The sequence below is a fragment of the Herpailurus yagouaroundi genome, unplaced genomic scaffold, assembly GCF_014898765.1.
Source record: "Herpailurus yagouaroundi ecotype Mexico unplaced genomic scaffold, PumYag 530, whole genome shotgun sequence".
NCBI lineage: Eukaryota > Metazoa > Chordata > Mammalia > Carnivora > Felidae > Herpailurus > Herpailurus yagouaroundi.
Window position 1 is genome coordinate 4971568 of NW_024412747.1, and position 18749 is coordinate 4990316.

Sequence of the window (18749 nt, forward strand, 5' to 3'; positions counted from 1 at the left end):
GAGAGACAGAGAGACAGAGTGCAAGTGGGAGAGAGGCAGAGAGAGAGGGAGACGCAGAATCCGAAGCAGGTTCTAGGCTCTGAGCTGTCAGCACAGAGCCTGATGAGGGGCTTGAACTCACGAACTGTGAGATCACGACCTGAGCCGAAGTCAGAAGCTTAGCTGACTGAGCCACCCAGGTGCCCCAGGGTCCATTCTTGGCACAAGTGTTAGTGCCTCCAAGATGGCTTCTGACTGATCTGGCCCCACAGACCTGTGTGCACCCACCCTCCCTCCTTATGGAAATTCAACTTGTCCTTTCTTGTAGCTCAAATCCCGCCTTCTCTGTACAACTTTCCACCAGGCCCCACGGTAAAGATGGGTGTCATCCCATCTCTGAACGTTCCATGTTTGAGCTGGGCCTGGCTGGTTGAGGAGGGGTTAGCGAGTCAATGAGATGGCTAGAGGATGCAATCGTGACGAGCCAAGGCTGGTGTCGCACAATCCAGAGAGGCGGAAAGATGCATTAGGTTGTGGGAAAGAAAACGTGGGGAGAGCTGGGTTGGAGAAATAACAAACCTGAATGTCAGGTGTTGTGAGCCACGTGAAGGGGGTTGGCTTTAATTGAAAGACAACAGGAAGCCGTGGTTTTAAGTCGAAGCGTGAGTGGCTGTTGCTTGCGTCCAAGGGGTATAACTAACATGGCAGCCCAGAAGTGTTTGTGGGTGCATAAATGAATATCGGATAACTGTTGTGGAGGGCTCAGAGAACCTCTGTGACAGTGTTAGTTCATGTTACATCTTCCCATTGGGAAGTTGTTGTGGTCTGAATGTCTGTGTCCTCCCTACATTCACATGTTGAGGCCCTCAACGTGATGGTATTTGGAGGTGGGGCCCTTGGAAGGAATTAGGTTCAGATGAGGCCATGAGGGTGAGGCCCCAAGGGTGGGATTAGTGTCCTCATAAGAAGAGCAAGTGAGTGAGACCAGAGCTCGCTCGAGTTCTCTCTCGCTCCCCATGCCATAGGAAGACACACTGAGAAGGCGGCCATCTGCAAGCCAGGAATTGGGCCCCTCCCCAAAACCGAATCTGCCGGCACCTTGACCTTTGACTCTTGGCCTCCAGAACTATGCGAAATAAGTGTCAGTTGTTTAGGCACACTGCAGTGTTTTGTTATAGCAGCCTGAGACAACTAATACATAAGCCATCCGAAATGCATTAATATAAATAAAAGTTATTTTGGGGGGGCACTTGGGTGACTTAGTTGGTTAAGTCTCCCAACTCTTGATCTCAGCTCAGGTCTTGATCTCCGTGTCCTAAGTTCGAGCCCCGAGTTGAGCTCTGTGCCGGGCGCGAAGCCTACTTAAAACAAAAAAAAGTTACTTTTCTATCAAGAACTCAGTTCCTCATCAAAATACGCATAGTATGTGTGGACGCAGACCTGAAGACCTGTGTGTTGCTTATTCTCAAAAAGACCAATCTCATCTCATCTCTCTAACAGATAGATTGGGCTCGTCAGCAGCCTCCCAAAACTCAGCAGAGGCATGAATGTACCGTCTCTGGTGCGGAACGGTCAAACATTTTTCAGTCCGTCCCAGACAAGATATTATGGGGCTTAAGATGAATTAATGTGAATTTAATCCACGACAATTTTCGGCCAGTAATGTGCTTTTCAGCCTTCATGCTGCCAAGTGTAGGCTTTGTGGGGTTTTGGCTTAGCATTGCTTGGGCTCACGAGTGTAGTGCGGGATGACGAATTGCCATATTCCTCTGGAGAACGGTGTAGTTTGTCTTTATAGTGGTGCTAGGTGTATGGCAATGGTATGTCAACACAATTTTATTTCTCAGCCCCAGATATTTTCTCTCCCCTACCAGGTTGTCCAGTTTTCTTAGGAACTTTTTCTTAGACTTGGCTCCTCCAGCGGATTCTTGATGGTCTGGTTATAGTTTGGAGAGTACAGCTCTCAGATCCAAGAGATTGGTACCTTATAAATTGTTTCTTCAAAGACTTTAGGAAGAAGAAACTCACTGTTTTCATTCCCTAGAACCAATGTACTTGAATTCTTTCTGCACCTGCCACAAAAATATGGAGTATGTTGTATGAAATACGTTGTCGGTATATGTAATTTCCTAAGAAGGAAGACTTATAAATCTGTGCCTCTCTCGCCTAATAACTTGCAGTGCCAAGAGTTGGTTTCCACCCAATGCAATCGAAAGTCAGAGCACAGAAAGGAAGGAAAGATCACAGGCATTCATTATGATGCCTGTCTGATGAGGAATGCCTAGGACGGTGTCTGGGGATTCTGGAAACTCAGGTGAGACTACATGCCTTAGCCTCTAACTCTGAATTTGGATACTTCTGCTGTGGCCAGTAAGGTCTGGAGCCACCCAAGGTGTGTGCGTAGCCTTGCACAAAACTCCAGAAGCTTTTTTATTCCTGAAGCACCCTTTCTGAAACCTGTGTATTGTCTCACGTTTAATTTTTTTTAGGTAGAGAGAAGGTTGACCTGAGCAAAAATAAAACTTCCCTCTTTAAAACCAAACAACCAAAAAAAAAAAAAAAAAATACACACATGCAAACAAACAAACAACCTAAAGGAAAAATGCAAGTCTCTGCTATCCCTAGAACTCTTCTTTTCAGCAGCATTAGAGAGGAGAAGTGGAGGTCACTGGATTTCCTGCCCCTCATGTCCCTGGCTCGGTCCAGTGCTGTTGAAGTCCTTTCTCTTCTGAGTGGCTGTCTGCAAGTTCGGGGGGCAAAGCACAGGAAGGGATTCGGTTTTCTAAGCCTGAAAGAAAGGCACATCTGGGTCAGATGCAGCTATGAGGAAGGCATCCCTTTAAATGTGTTTGCTCAGGCCCACCTTTCAGCTCTCTCGACCCCCAACCCCTCCTCTACAGAAGCTCATGTCCATTTCCTCCCCTCCACTCCCTGTCTGCCTGTCCCCTCCACAAAGCCTCCCAGAGTGCTCTCCACCCCCACAGGCAATCACCATCCTCATGACTGAGCCCGTGCGTCCCGCGACAGTCACATGTACTTCGGGGAGATGATTGTAAAACCAGCTAAAATGGTTCTTGAAAGCTAAAGACCACCGTCAACTCTTCACCTTATTCATAAAATCCTGGGCTGGCCTTCATAGAGCTCTGCTGGTTGGTGCGTCTCAACCCTCTGTGTGCTTGTCAGTCGCCCGGGGCACCTGTTATATTCCGGGTTCTGAGTCAGTAGGTCTGTGGCACTGGGTGAGAGTTCTTGATGTTAAAACCCAAGTCAGGCACAGGTGAAGCAGAAGTGTAACGGAGGCTCGTGGTGGCTCCACTTAAAGAGAGTTTCGAGGCTCCTGGGTGGCTCAGTTGGTTAAGTGTCCGACTTCAGCTCAGGTCACAATCCCATGGCTCCTGAGTTCGAGCCCTGCGTCCGGCTCTGTGCTGACACTGCGCATCCTTCTTCGGCTCCTCTGTCTCCCTCTCTCTCTGCCCCTCCCCTGCGGGCTCTCTCTCAAAGATAAATAAACGCGAAAGAAAGAAATAGAGTTTCACCCCAGCTTCTCCTGAGGGCTTCTTCCCAGCTATTCATTGACGTTTTTATGTCCCTCGAGGCTCGCTTCCAATCTGGCACACCCCTACGAGAATGCCAGAATCCTCTCAAAGGCCGGAGAGCGATGACGTACCCAGCGGCACTGGCCACTGCAGAGAGGAGGCGTTCTGATCATGAGCTGCTTTTATCTGGAGCTCACTGACCAAGCGGTTCCACGTCCCTGGGGAGCATTTGATGGACAGCGCTGCCTTTAGAAAGTGATAGAACTTTTCTGTTGGCAGAATTTGTATTAAAACCTCAAGACGCTCGGTTCTTTTCATCTCCGCTCCTCCTAATTTATAAGACAAAGCCTAAAGTGCTTGATCTGTAAAATGCATCTTGCCAACGGCAGGCAGACTTAAGGAGAGCCTCCTCGGCCAGGTAGCTTTCATCTTAAGGGATGTACAGAGCCAGGGAGCCAGGCCTGACATGCAAATGATTAGGTAGTAGCATAAATCATATGAAATTGTGCCCCAATCCATCATTCTTACTTTCAGAAAAAAAAAAAAAAACAACTTTCTAAATAAATAACATGTTTTCAGTCTGAAACTAACATGATCCCAAACCATTTTAAAAATAGAATAAAAGAAAAGGAAAAAGAAAAAACCCGCTCCAGTACATTAATAACCACTGTTAAATGCAACAATTATCAGCATTTCGTTGTAATATTCTTTTTGCTTTTCCTGTGTGTCTGTTTTCATGTGTAGACTAATTTTTCCATAATTCTGACATACAATATGTGTCATTTTATATGCTTCTTTTTTTTACTCACTGTTTTATCTGTCATAAGTATTCTCCATGTGATTATAGCCTTTATCACCATCATTTCCATGTGCTGCAAATTACTCCATTGAATGGTTATACCAACGTTTGTTAATTCAGTTATTAATGCAGCTAAACGTATTAGGCATTTAAGCTGTTTCGAAAGCTTTACAAATACAGTTGGGGCAAAAATGTAATTTATCAAGTGTCTGCGTACAGAATACAGTGTGTTTCAATATTTTAATGAGCTTGAAGTCCATAACAGATGTATTGATCCAGATTATATGTATATATATATATATATATATATATATATATAAATGCTTACTTATTTTTGAGAGAGACAGAGACAGAGACAGAGTGTGAGCTGGGGAAGGGGCAGAGAGAGGGAGACACAGAATCTGAAACAGGCTCCAGGCTCTGAGCTGTCAACACAGAGCCTGACACTGGGCTCGAACTCACGAGCCCTGAGATCATGACCTGAGCCAAAGTTGGATGCTTAACCAACTGAGCCACCCAGGTGCCCCGATCCAGATAATGTTTTTAAAAATGTATTTATGAGAGACAGAGAGAGAGAGAGAGAGAGAGAGAGAGAGAGAGAGAGAGAGGATCCCAAGCAAGCAGGCTGGGCACTGTCATCACAGAGCCTGACTCGGGGCTTGAACTCACAAACCGGGGGATTGTGCCCTGAGCAGAAATCAGGAGTTGGACGCTTAACCAGCCGAACCACCCAGGTGCCCCAGATACAGATAATTTTAAAGAGGTATATAACAGGTGACACAATGAAAGCATTTATCAAGGATCTCTAGGAAGCCAACAGGGAACAGACATGGCCTGTCAGCCTCTGCCACGGAGAGGGTGTGGGAAGGGGAGAAGAGGCAGGGATGGTTGCAGAGAGATTTGGAGTCCCAGGGGCCAGGGTGAGCGACCACTCACCTGGACGTCACCCCATGCCCATGGGTCAGTGACTTCCCTCCCTGCGTCCCAGCCTCCCCATCTTTTTTTTTTATTTTTTGAGAGAGAGAGAGAGAGAGAGAGAGAGAGAGAGCAAGAGAGCGAGTGAGCATAAGCAGAAGAGGAGCAGAGAGACAGGAAGACGCAGAATCCGAAGAAGGTTCCAGGCTCTGAGCTGTCAGCACAGGGCCCGACGCCGGGCTCGAACTCAGGAACTGTGAGATCATGACCTGAGCCGAAGTCGGACGCTTAACTGACTGAGCCACCCAGGTGCCACTCCAGCACCCCCTTCATGTAAATCAGATCGGTGCCTACCTCAAATGACTGTGGCAAGGATGAAGGGAATCCACAAAGTGCTTAGTAGGATACGTGTCCTGGTGCGCATACTCAACGAGGTCAGAAAACACCATTGGGGCAGCGCAGCATCGGGAGCTGCCTCCTCCTGCCATTCACCAGGTCTGCTGCTCTGGTGCCACATGTCTAGTTATTTAAAAGCCGTAAATGAGGCCAATAAGCCATTTAAAAAATGTTTTATCCTCCCACCTTGATATGCCTTCATGACACAAAAGAGAAGACTCTTTATAGAGAGGCGCCTGGGTATCTCATTGGGTTCAGCGTCCGACTTTTGATTTCGACTCAGGTCATGCATGATCTCACGGCTCGTGAGATCGAGCCCTGCGCTCAGCTTTGCGCTGACAGCACGGAGCCTGCTTGGGATTCTCTCTCTCCCTCTCTCTCTGCCCCTCTCCCGCTCTCTCGCTCTCTCTCTCTCTCACTCTCAAAATAAATAAATAAACTTTAAAAAAGGGAACATATTTATAGAGCTATGGTTTTTCTACGACTAAAAAGTAGCAAAATATGGAAGGAGGAGGAATATGATCCTTTGTAAGCCTGTCTGGGATGTTGTTTGGCAAGCGTTGGTTGGATGACTAAAGAATAAAGACATAAATTTATAATTTTTTAAATGTTTATTTATTTTTGAGAGAGATAGAGACAGAGTGTGAGCAGGGGAGGGGCAGAGAGAGAGGGAGACACAGAATCCAAAGCAGGTTCCAGGCTCCAAGCTGTCAGCACAGAGCCTGATGTGGGGCTCGAACTCACAGACTGTGAGGTTATGACCTGAGCCAAAGTTGGATGCTTAACCTACTAAGCCACCCAGATGCCCCAAGACAGAAATTTATAAATTATTATATATTTATTTAATAAAATTCATCTTCTTACCTTCATTTCAGTAAAATCATTAATTATATTCTTATAATCAAGAGTTTCACAATCTGTGTTCCAGTGATAGCAACAACCTAACAGATTAAAAATAAATGTAATTATATTAAAATATACAAAATTCTGATATATTTTAATCAACATGTAGATTAGCATCAATGTGAGAAGCTAAAAATTTAATTATTTTAGATATGTTTTCACAAAACTAATTTTTATTCCAAAATATTCAAAATTATCCATTGTGACTGAAATGCAAATACAAATTACTTAGTGAATATGAAAAGTTAAAATAAAATTATTTAAGTAGATCTGAAGGTTTTTAGAAGATTTTTTTTAGTATATAATTACATCCCAGTGTGTATTTTTATAAAAATAAAACTATTTGCAATTCTAGTAAAATTTGTTTAGCTGCTCATGTCGAGAACTGCTTTTACACAGGTGCACCCGGGTGGCTCAGTCGGTTAAGCGTCTGACTCTTGGTTTCGGCCCAGGCCATGATCTCAAGGTTCGCGAGTTCGAGCCCCACGTTGGGCTCTTTGCTGACAGGGGAGCCTGCTTGGGATCCTCTCTCCCTCTGTCTCTACCCCTCCCCCACTTGCACTCTTTCATGCTCTCTCAAAATAAATAAATAAACTTTAAAAAAAAAAGAACTGCTTTTATACATCACATATATCTATCTAGGACTATATTTGTGTAATAAGTAATGAAATATGAATTATGTGGTATTGCAAAATGTATGCGCAATTGTCGGGTATCCTGTGTGTCATTTTTTAGCACCCCAGGGACCCTGGGTTGGAACGTGAAGAGAAGAAAATGGACTTTCAGCTCTACTGGGAAATAGTTATTGATCACGCAAGAATTTATTACATCTTTGCTATAGGAGGGGAGAATTAACAAGGAAAAGATTTTGTGTTTCCTCTTCTCCCCGCATTTCTGCTGCTTGAATTCTCTCTACGCTTTGGAGTCATGAGTCATGGTCATTTCCAACGTCAGTAGTAGTGCAAACACACCTTCTTGGCACTCGGTACTCGGATGCAGGGCCTTTTACTTCAAGGCCAGAGATGCAGGAGGTGTCCCTGGGGCCTGAGCGGTATTGGTCACAAGAGTGGATCTTTAGGATTATCGGTTGTCATGCCTGCATTGAAGCAAAAATGGGCCTCGAGTCATGCTTGCACGCACGTGCGCGCGTGCGCGTGTGTGTGTGTGTGTGTGTATGTCCAGGATCAGAGACTCTCTTGTAAAGGCAACTCTCCAATAAAGAAACACAGGACATCGTGCACAGATATTTCTTGGGATAGATTTTCCACAGTGTGCAAATCCTTCTTATAAATACCATTAACCACGGTCGTTCCCTCCTTTCTCCTTTCTCACCACCAGGACCCATTCCAGAATTCGACAGCGCCCGGAATCAGAGCAGCCCGTTGGCGGGAAGGCCCCAAGACCTAGAGCTGCCGAGCAAACGTCCGGAGGAGGAAGGATAGTCAGCAGGTCCAGATGCGGCTCTGAGCCACCACTGTGTTCATTAAGAAACTCTTCGAATCTTGCCCCTTTTTTTCATTATCTCTGAAGCTCTGAGGACTTTCCTTCCTCCCAGAAGCTTCCAGGCATTTGTCAGGGGAACAAGACTCCTAGGAATTTAGGGGAAGTGTGTTTGGATGTGAGGCCACTGTTCTGACAGCCTGGGCTGGGAGAAACTGTTAGTGCCGTCTGCGGAGCTGGGGCTCGGAGCCCGGGAGCAGCATCGGACATCAACCTGAACTGGCCCGCAGAGGGGATCGGAGCCCACACATCCAGGCCCCGAGTCCCACGCCACAAGCCAGGAGGAGCGGCCCGGTGTCCAGTCGTCTAGAAAAAGGCAAAAGGTAGTGCACGAGGCTTTGAATTCAATCAATTCTTCCGTAAAATAAGTCACATTTCTCCTAAAAATCGTTTATACCTTTACCCCTGGCTTATCTTAGATCTCTAGCCTACACTGTTTGAATACCGTCATTTCAAAATGGCAGGTTTTTCTTCTCATTCGGTTAAAGCCGTGACCTCATTTCCCTCCGCGCTACCTTAGCTTTCAAATCATCCTTCTCCCAAGGCATGTTTAAGGGCAGCGTCTCCATACACTGCGTGTTGCTTTGTGTGTGATATAACTAAATAATTATATCCTATAACGTTGATACAGATGGCTTTCAGGAATATAAAGACTGACGGAAAGGCAGGGAGAAGGGAAAGAGAATCAACCTACGTTTCCCCTGGGAGATGATAAGTCATTTCGGTGAATCTCTCTTGAGAGCCCACTGTGTGTCTGCCACTGTCCTAACGCTCGGATCGGTTGTGTGTCTTCTCCCGAGCTGCTCGTAATCTTGGAGGGAAGAGAAACCACGTATACCAACGACTGTGAATTAAGGGAGACCGAGCTGAAGTTACGAGAGAAAGATGGTTCAGACCGTCGGCAGCTCTCTGTATGGATCAGGAAGTTTCGTGATGGGTGTCTGAACAAAGGCGTGGGAGTAACGTCCCAGGGGCCAGGAAGTGTCGGCTGCCTCGGGAACTCAGCCATGTCGGATAGGGTTCGAGATGCCGGGCTGACACGTGTGGCTTCCTTTGGTGGGCAGCGGGGAGCACAAAGGTGGTTAAGCAGGGAGGAGTCTGATGAGAGCTTCCTTTAGGAAGATAAGTCTGGCAGCAAAGTAGACAACAGATTCAAGTAAGAAGAAGCAGGAGATTGAGAGGCCTGTCGGAATGTGTGATGGGGTCTTGACATGGACGAAATGAGGGTCTGAGCTTAAGAGGGAAGACAGGACACTGGCCAAAGACTTCTGGATCTACCGGTAGGGACACACTCCCATCTCCAAGGCCGAATGATACTCCTACACCCGCCCACGTCTGTTTGTGCTTCGTGCACATCAGCTGCAGGTGTGGACTATGTCGAGAACCTGACCAGTGTGACTTACGTCCCAGGTTGGGACACTCCAGGCATTGTCAGGGTTAAAAGAAGTGTCGCGGGAAGAACACAGCTCTGTTGTTGGCTGTGGGTGTAGGTGAGTCCCACAAACACAGTAACGAACACCAGAAAATTCTAGCGAGCCGAAAGGAAAAAAGAAACGAGCCAACAGGCGCACAGCGGTGCCAAAGACCAGGTGGGCAGGAAAACTGAAACGCTGGGATGGGTTTGAGACCACAGCCTGCATGAGACCTCCCTTTGTCATCAGGACCTGAAGCCTTGCTCAGCGACGTTTGATTAACTTCCGCGTTAGGCGGGATTCCTGGGAATCTGGGTCTGAGGCTGCAAGGTGCACACAGGACATTTATCAGGGGATGCTCTCGGGACTAACGCCCGCTGGGGGTTGGCGGTGGAGGAAGCCAAAGGGGGGACAGGGAGGGGTGTGGAAATGTGAAGTAGTTGCAATAGCTCTGGAGTCAGGATGGTCCTTAGGGCTTGACCCCAGCTGAGGCCAGAAGGCTGGGCCTGTATCCCCCATCCATTACTCAGTGGCTGCCGCTGTTCCCCAGAAGGGTGGAGGGGGACCTTGGTGACTCCCATCGGGCAGGGGTGGTTTCTGGAGGGAGTCTCAGCTGTGAGCCCTCGGCAGCCAACGCTTCCGGCAGCGGGGGGCAATAAGAGCCTCCATCCTGGAGGAGAGATCTCAGAGGCAGGCCACGGCATCTCCAGCATCATCCGCTTTCTGGGGATTTGCCTCGTCTGTTGGGAGACTCTTGGGGTGCAGGCCGGCCGAGGCAACGCTGTCACCTAGAGCTCTGGGCTCGTCCAAGCCGACACATGGTGCAAAGCCAGCAGCTGAGGGACACAGAATGGCAAGGCCAGAGCCTCCGAGAGGGCCCAGCCGCGTGACCTTGGGCACACGACTTCATCTCTTTGTCCCTCAGTTTCTCCATTTGTCCAATAGGGACAAAATTAGTACTTACCTCATGAGTTCTTGCAAGACTGAGACAGTGCACGCGAAGCGCGTCGCACTGGCCCATCATATGCAAGGATCTGTGGACAGTGGCTGGTAGAACGTTCATTGCTGCTAATCATTTCGCAAACTTGGAGAAAGGCCTGAGACGAATGTTGAGAGCCCAAGTCCTCATCCAAGCGGTCTAAGAGTTAGGGAAGTCGGATCCATCCCGGAAGCGAGAGGTAGGTTTGCGCAAGGCGGGGAGTCCCGACAGATACCCAGCCCGGGACTATTGGCCCTTGACTTTTACATGTTTGTTTTCAACTGGGTGCAACTTGGCGGAGACATCCCTACCGACAAGACAAGAGCGAAACCACATATTTCTGGTGAAAAAGTTGCTGCCTTCTTCCTTCTGCCCTATTCCTTTAGTTAGGTTTAATGGCAAGCTTAGCCTTCCCACTGAGTTTTCTTCTCCCTTGAACTTGAAATCCTGGCTTTGCCACCTGTCACCTGTACGGCCTTGTGAAAGTCACAGAACCTCTCTGAACTTCAGTGTCCTTGTCCTTAAAATGAGACGGATAATACTCGATCTCCCTTGGTGGTTGTGAGATTCGAATGAGATATTTGGAAGCAGTGCACAAATTGTAAAACACAATGTAGATGTCACGGTTATTGGGGGTGTTCTGCTGACTGCTTTTTCTTCTCTTCTCTCTCTCTCTCTCTCTCTCTCTCTCTCTCTGGATACGGTGTTCGTGACCAATAGAGAGGCTGGGGAGGACAGCCACAGGTTAATGAACGCAAAAGAGTGAAAAGCCCCTGGTGAAACTGATCTGACAAGAGCTTTCTTCTCTGAGCAAGGATGATGCTATCTTTTGTCCCTTCATATACGAAGGGTCTTTTTTTGTGCCAGAGCCTGTCCGAGGCCCTTAAGGTCTAGAGAGAGAAGACCTCCATTATCTCAAGGTATTCATGTCATCTGTTTTGTCATGTGTGTTAGATTATTTTTCCATTGGTAGCAAAAGATTTGTGCACGTTCACCCGCGCTCTATCTCCTGGCCCCTAAACCATCTAGCTAAAGCCCTCATGGGAACAGTAAGACCCTCCCAGGCCTATGACATCCTTAATTCTTGCCACACTCAATGTGGCAGCAACGTTTGACGGAACACCTCACTTCACGTGCAGTGCTACCCACACCAACACATGTTTAACTTAACTCAATTGGAGTGGAGAGTGGGGTCTTTGACGAACAGAAATTTCAAGGCTTAATGAATTTTAATTCATCGAGCTTTCTTTTAAGAGTAATGCTTTTTGTTGTTGTTGTTGTTGTTGTTGCTGTTGATCTAGTTTTCAAAAACCTCTCCCTACTCCATGGTCTTGGAGGTTTGTTTTTGTTTTTGTTTTGTTTTGACATTTGGACCTGATATGTGACTTGAATTAGCTTCTATGGCTGTGTGCAGGAGGGGATCTAATGTCTTTTTTTCTCCAAAGGTGTATTTTTTATTTTTATTTTTTTTAAGTAGAGGACACTTCCAAGATGGTAGGAAATGTGAATGTGTTGTAAGAAAGAAACAAACAGAACTGGGGAGAGATTCCAGGCAGTTCAGAAGAATAGGCCAGTCTCCAGGGTTTATTAAGATCCAAGGGGTAATCATGGGGGCTAATCCCTATCCTCAAGGAACTCACTGTCTCAGTGTGAACACGTGATTATGACAGATTTTCATATATGGCCGGGAACCCCTCACCTTCATTAAAACTTTCACAGTTAACAAAGGATTCCTAAATGTGCTTCTTCACAATGTATTCCTGACCACGTCTGTACCTGTCACTGGGATTCACAGAAGCTCAGGGACTCGCCCAAGGTAACACAGCTAGTGAGCACAGGGCCGGACATAAAATCTGGAATGTTTTCTCAGCCTGGTGTTTTTTTCAGCCACGCTGTCTCTCAGCTTGATCTCCACTTTCCAGTGGCTTTTATTATACAATGAAATCTGCTAAATCTGTTTCTGTCTCTCCATCTATCAGCCCTATTTGTCCCATTTGTCCAGCCACCAGTTTATCTGTCCGTGTATCTACCCATTGTCTATGCGTTCATCTGGAATGCAGTCGTCTGCCTATCCGCCTACCTATCTGGGAAGGTCGGGCGGGTGATGGCAGAGTACTGGGAGAGTGGGGGGAGGGGGCACCTGAATTCAGCCAGATCCCAAGCTCACCCCCAGCCAGTTGCCTAACATCATGCCGGTCACCTCGTGCGTTTGCAAATCAGTTTCCACGTCTGTAAAATGAGGTGTTTGGACTAAATGCTTTTTAAAATATGGCCCCTTTCTAACTTGATTTTTCCGACTATTGTCTCTAATACTATTTTCTTTACTGATAAATAATTTACTTCACCTCCGTGCACCTTTTGTCTACAGCTTACCCTCATGCCCCTTCCCTGCTTCTTTGATTGCAAGCAATAAATACACGGCTCATAGTCACGCAGGCATGAGGCTGTTGGTTTACACAGTTCAAGTACCGGGTTGATCACAGAGTTGAAAGGAGTAACGGGTAGAAGCAGGGTCTCTGAACTGGAACTGGGGATTCTAAGTAGCCATCCATATTTTATTCTGATTATCTGTTCCTGTTTATCCGTAGGTCCTACTCTTTTAAAGGAGGGCCTTTATCCACACTCTGGGAAATATGGCCCCTGCCAGCCCCCGATAAGCAGATCCAGCAGAAAAATTCTCATGTTGTGTATACCATAATTGAAGGGGGAGGGTCTGACTGTCCTCTACCAGGTTTTTTGGTTGGGGGACAGGATGATTGTAGCCAAGGGCCCTTTAACCCATAACTCTAATGGAACTTTGTGGAATAGAAGAACATCTCTTTCCCCCCCCCCCAAAATATATTGAACAGGCCCCCAAAATGTCCTTTACACGCACTGATCCAATAATAAGGTATGGGTGGGCCAAAAACCAACTTGGAAAAGTTAAGGCCGAATAATGGTTAGGATCATGGGCCCTGGAAACAGTTCTCCTGGATGAATTCGAGGAAATTCATGTTGACAAGCCAACGTGGCCAAATTATATACCCTCTTTAGGAGAATAACATTACCTATGGCAACAAGTTATTGTGAGGGCCAAGGACAAAAATGAGGTTGTCTGTTACTACTGCCACAACTACCCGTTTGAAGAATGTCATAAATAATAGATTCTGAACTAAAATGAGGCCTGCTGATGCCTGACCTAGAACTCCTCCCACCGTCCCGTGATTTGGAAGGTAGCAGATGAAGCAAGACGGAAATGGAATGAGCAACGTTGTGACGCTGGCATTTCTGGATCCTTGTCACAGGCCGGTGGCCAGCGTCCCCTCTTCATTTGGCCTCTTATTGCCCCGTGTCACAGAAGAGGGAACTGAGGCATAGAGTGATGAACGTCCGGCTGGGTCACACAGCCAGCTGGTGGTGGAGGCTCCGTCAGGGGCGTTGCTGATGGACGGACAGAAGCGTAAGCGGGGTTTCCTAGAGTCTCTGGCCAGACGGACGAGCTTCGACGTCGTCTCTCTTCATCGTGCTTTGCCTCGCGTGCTGTTGTTGGGCTCGCTGTTGGCGCCCTGTCTTTTCAGAGAACACGCGGACGGGTGTCGACCGCGGCAGCAGATGGAGAAGAAAACAGTAAAAAGGTAGAACTCAGACGCCAACACTTGTGGGTGAATTTACAGTTGTAGGGAAGAGAAACTTCCCAGGTAAATAACATTGTTACTGTGAATTAAATGCCTGGCTTTTATGCAACCTTGGGGTTGATTTCTGCTACGAAGGAACAGCGAACGTAAACCTACTTCAGACTCCGTCATTCTTAGGTTTTCACCATCCAGGGATTTCAAAATCAGAAAGGCGTGTTAGGTCATCCATAGACCTGTTGCTCTTTGTTATTCAACCCTGCAGTCTGGCGGTCCGCTCCGAATTTCTGCGGGATGCCTCATCCTGTACCTGCCGCAGAGCCGTGACTCAGCCCTATTGAATAACTCCCTTTTCCCCCCGTATGACATGTCAACTTCGTTTCATTGCTATGGCATGTTTCTTGCCCTGTGGCTGATAAACAAGGCAACCCAGGCAGGAAACCAAAGCAAATTCCCTACTTCTGATTCAAAGCGGGAGGTCTGCCAGCATAGACCTGGAAGACACGCTCCCTTACCTTGCCCAGTCCCCTGAGGAAGCTGGTTTTCTCTTCCTTAGCCTCCATCCCTCCTCTCATTCCTGGCCCCCCCGCCTCCCCCGGAGAGGACCACAAAACCCTGGAGCTCTTTTTACCTGAAAAATAAATCCAGGAGCAAGACCTTTTACGTTACGTTTATCAAAAGGGAGGATGTTCATCTCATGACTCCTTTAAAATGAAGCATTTGTGTCTGAGAGGTTTGAAGTGACTGGTGTCTGTAGGACCGGGATCCACGCTAGGATTCTCTGACTACGTCACAGCCGGGTGGCCACTCGAAAGTCTGGGCTCAGAGAGATAGCACGGTGTCATGGGTGCAAAAAGAAAGGCTTTGGGGTTTCTGAGCTTCGCTTTTGTTATCTAAAAATGGGGATTAAAAAACTTTCTTTTTGGGGCGCCTGAGTGGTCCTGTCGGTTGGGATTCTGACGGCTCAGGTCATGATCTCACAGTTCATGGGTTCGAACCCTGCATCGGGCTCTGTGCTGACAGCTCAGAGCCTAGAGCCTGCTTCAGATTCTGTTTCTCCCTCTCTCTGTCTGCCCCTCCCCTGCTCACACTCTGTCTTCTGTGTCTCTCTCTCTCTCTCTCAAAATAAATACACATTAAAAAAAAAAAAAAAAAACAACTTTCTTTGGGGGATTGTTGTAAGAATGAAATGAGAGTACACATCAACCACATGTGAAGATATATCCCAGATCGGCGTGATGGTAACTTTTCTCATGGACATGCTGTGTCGCGTTCATCGTGATACTGATTTCTGCCTTAATTGTTTCAAATGACAAAACAGAGCTAATTACAGTTGCCACTAAATCATGTTTTAAAAAGATTGAACTAGTGAAAGTACAAATTCGTAGAACTTTTCTGGAGGCAATTTAGTATTATCGATCAAATAAATATATATGTGTATATATATATTTTAATAGAATTTTACTCTAAGAATTTGTTAGCAGAGTAGGCAGATGTCATTCCTAAGTATGGTAATCATGACATGGTTGGCAATATGAAAATTTACAAACAACCTATAAATTCTACATAGGAGACTGGTTAGGTAAATTATTATACATCTATACAGAGGAATACTGTCTAGGTAGCCATTAAAAATCATTTATTCTTATGGGAAATATTCATTTGTGTATCATTAAGTGAAAATTGCAAAGAGTAAACTGGGGTACACTGTTATTGTTAATAAATAAGAAAAGCACATATATACAACGGAAAGAAAAAAAAAAAAAAAAGGAGGGTTCATACCGAAACATTAATCATAGTTTTCTTTGGCTGGAATCCAAGTGATTTTTGTTGTCTTCCTTTGTGTTTTCTGTATTTTACAAATTTCTTGTACCCCATATACTTTATTTCTTTAATTAGAAAAAAACCATGATTTTAAAATACGGCCACTTAACTCATCACGTTTTCAAATGAGCGTTAAGTTGGGCTTCTGACCTCGGCTCAGGTCATGATCTCACAGTTCATGGGTTCGAGCCCCGCATCGGGCTCTGTGCTGACAGCTCAGAGCCTGGAGCCTGCTTCCGATTCTGTGTCTCCTCCTCTCTGTCCTTCCCTGCTCTGTCTCTCTCTGTCTCTCAATAGTAAGTAAATGTTAACACAATTTTTTTTTAAGGCTTCAGAGAGACTTTGAAAGAACTTATAAATGTGTACGTAGAAACAAAGCTGAGAAGAAACACCTCAAAATGTGCACAACATGACTTCTGTGTGGTGGTTTAGGCAGTCATTTTATTATTGATCTTCTATTTTGCTGAATTTTCAAAATTTCTACAGTCTACATGTATTACTTTTATGAACAGGGAAAATGCTATCAGAGTATCTGAAAAATTGGATAATTATTATTTACTAAGAGTAATATTTTCTCAGTGCCTTCTGTGATTTCTGGTTGATTTGAGCTTTTTTTTTTTTTTTTCTCCTTTACTGAATTTAGTTTATCTTGCAAGTAAATAAACCGACTCAGAGGCAGCCCGTTTGTCAGTTTCAAGATGTCTACTTTGAAAAAAATCTAATTTCTTTTCTTCTTAAAATCTCTCATTCATATATCAGGGAGACTTTGATTTGTAGCATCAAGTTATTCAAAGCCCAAGTCCTAGGCTGCTGGAGGGAAGACCGTTCCCAAGCACGGCCAGCTGAATCTGAGGAAAGCCTGAAAATCTTCCGGGCGAGTCTGGCCTCACAGGATTGTCAGCCTGATTTTAGATCAAAGGGGCTCAGATAAACGCATTAACTTTCGACTGCTTCTCCTCCAAGCCTCAGATCCCCTGGACGCTTGCCCATTTGGGCTGAGACCTGTAGGCGGCTGTTTTTGGAGCAAGGGTGTCTTGAGGTCGCAGCTAACGCACAGATTTCCATGTCTGGTAAAACAACCAGCATGTGTTTACCAACATGAATGGTATTTTTCAAGGTCAACCCTGGGTTCCTAGCAAATGGAAAAAATAATTGGTATGCAGGATAGAAAAAAAGCCAAGAAAGTTGTAGGCCTATTGTTAAAGCCCTCTGTACAGCACACAATTTTAGGGAGGCCTCTCGCGGGCCAGTCTGCTATGTGCACTCCACCCTCTCGCCCACAGATTGGATCTCACCCTGGACATATACAGGGGAATGAAGTTGGGACATGATTACATTTTCCCCCATCTTTTGTCCTCTTCTTAAAGGGTCACAGTTATTTTGGTATTGGATAAGAGCTCTTATTGACAAATACGAACAAGGCTGACATGTGCTTAAATACCATCGCAGGTAAGAAAATGAAAAACGAAAAAACTAGCAACGTATTTCTTTCCTGCATCCGTGCGCAGGCCCAACTTAACCCCACTTTCAGAGACGCCCTTATGGGATGCAAACCTAACTACTGTTCCCCCTTCAAACCCGCTTCTCTCTGGGACAGGACCTGAGCTCCTTGGTGTAGCATTTGGGGGTCTTAGCCACCGCATATCTCTTTAGCCTTTAGCCACCTCTACCCCTCCCACTTCAAACCCAAACTTCCTGTCATGTCCTGGACCCCAGGAGGGTAGGTCCATAAATAGCAGGACCCAGAACACGGTGAAACAGCAGGCCCTTGTTCAAAGCAAAAATTCAAGGATAAGATTAAAAATTTCAAGGGGCGCCTGGGTGGCTCAGTCGGTTAAGCGTCCAACTTCAGCTCAGCTCATGATCTCGCCGTTTGTGAGTTTGAGCCCCAAGTCGGGCTCTGTGCTGACAGCTCAGAGCCTGGAGCCTGCTTTGAATTCTGTGTCTCCCCCTCTCTCTCCCCTTCCCCTGCTCGTGCTCTCTCTGTCTCTGTCTCTTTCAAAAATAAATAAACATAAAAAAAAAAAAAAAAAAATGAAGAATTTCAAAATGGCAGCCACAGAGCATTAAGCCCCAAGTACAAGGCCTGTGTGACTTTTTGGGTCAAATGCCCATGAAGTCACCCTAACCTGCGGCACGTTTTCACCTCAGTTTCCTCGCTCCTATGGTGTGCGGCCTGGAGTGTCCTATCTATTGTCTGCTCCCATCATCTTCCCTCCTGCTTATTCTTTAAGGTTCACTTGGCTTGGGTATCTGTGCCAAAGAGTCTCCCAAACTTCCCTCCCACAACCCCTCCAGAGTTAATGCAGCTCCATGTGGCCTCTCTGGCTGGCCCCGGACCCCAGGAGTGACCCATGGGGTTGGCACTTTCTGGACGGAGCCGCCAGGTGGTAACGTGGTAAGTGCCCGGCCTCCATGATTGCGAACCCCAAAGGGAGACCCTAAGTGTTTGCTTCTTGAGGACCTCCAGCTGGAGGAGAGAGAGAGAGAGAGAGAGAGGGATGAGCCTCTCTCCACAGAGGTGTGTGTGAGAGAGCATCTCATTTTCTCTGTAGTCAGGGGCCCTCGTGTGAGACCTCAGGCAGACTGCAGGCTGAGGAGACCACATACAGATGGCACCACCAGGCCCCAAACGGCCGGCATGTTGAGAGGCAGCAGTGAGCTCAGCTGTGGATGGGTTTTCTCCGGTCCCAGCCCACATGTTGGGAGCGCTGATCACAGAGGAGCTGTGCATAAGGCCTGACAGAGCTCCTGTCCCTGCGCCTCAAGCCTGAGCTTGCAGAGGAGGGCCCAGACACTGGAGAGATGTGGGTGACAGACCACCCCAGCCCTGAGACTCAACATAGGGCACTGGATGTTTCTTTTGCGGGAAGGGGGAAGAAGTGCCTGGGGGTG

At 46.6% G+C, this 18749-nt stretch overlaps 1 long non-coding RNA gene across 1 annotated transcript in view; it reads left to right on the top strand.

Moving 5' to 3' along the window:
• The window catches only part of LOC121023144 (uncharacterized), a 33517-nt gene extending 15812 nt beyond the window's left edge, over nt 1-17705 (top strand). Inside the window, exons 2-3 of the long non-coding RNA XR_005787253.1 lie at nt 11140-11339; nt 17222-17705. This is a non-coding gene — a long non-coding RNA (uncharacterized LOC121023144). The remainder of the gene's footprint in view (nt 1-11139; nt 11340-17221) is intronic.
• The last annotated feature ends 1044 nt before the right edge of the window (nt 17706-18749 follow it).